This window comes from Triticum dicoccoides, chromosome 6A (genome assembly GCF_002162155.2).
Source record: "Triticum dicoccoides isolate Atlit2015 ecotype Zavitan chromosome 6A, WEW_v2.0, whole genome shotgun sequence".
Lineage (NCBI taxonomy): Eukaryota > Viridiplantae > Streptophyta > Magnoliopsida > Poales > Poaceae > Triticum > Triticum dicoccoides.
In genome coordinates this window covers 450,115,982-450,116,919 of record NC_041390.1, presented here as the reverse complement: position 1 = coordinate 450,116,919, position 938 = coordinate 450,115,982, and positions in this window count along the sequence as shown.

Below are 938 nucleotides of genomic sequence, written 5' to 3'. Positions count from 1 at the left end.
TAGTGTGTTGATTTCAGGGATTGGAAGTTCACCGTTCGATTTAATTTTCGTCTACGAATTCAAGGTTTATTTTGGAATTTTCCCTTCTAAGCATCCAATGCGGGTCACTAAATTGGGCAAAAGGAGCACCGGGAGAAATTAGAGCTCTGATATTAACATCCCACACAAAACCTCATCGAGGGCACGTGCACTTTCATAATCCCACCCCTCTTTTCATGCAAAAGCCCACCTTCCCCTCCCCCGCACCCGTCAACATCATGATGGATCCTCCAAATCCCTTCACCATGTTCGACATCCTGTTGGACCCGGACAAGCTTTCCCACGTGGCCCGGTCAGCGAACAGCAAGAGTGGTGTGTGAGGGAGAGGGCCATCAAGAAGGTCACGGCCACTCGAGCCCTTCTCCTCCTCCATGATGGACCACTGTGTCGGTGACGCCCAAGCAACAACATCCCTCCCCCCTCAAGCCGTCGTACTACTAGCCGGCCATCCAAACGGACAGCCTCAGACGCAGTCGTCGCAACACTCTGTTGTCTCCTTGACCTCCGCCTTCGACTAACTTCTACCGTACACAATTGACATCAACACATACTACACGTTCATGGAGACACATTCACCGCAAACTCGTCCGATGGCGGTTTTCGTCCAAGGAGCCCTCATTCGGCAATGCCCAGCCACTGTTCGGCGGAATGTCTTCCGCAAGTTCGATGGCGGCCATCGACGTGGCGATTATGAACATGATCCACTACGACGGTGGCCATGAGGACGACTACTCATTGCGGCAGGAGCAATAGGTGCCCGATTCGGACACCCATCAGTCGGAGCCGAATGTGCCCAGTTCAGCTAGAAAAGAAAGACGAGCAGTTCATCATACTCAATGAGAGATGATGAACTTTTGTGCGACGCGTGGTTGGGCACGAGTACTGAACCAAACACATGG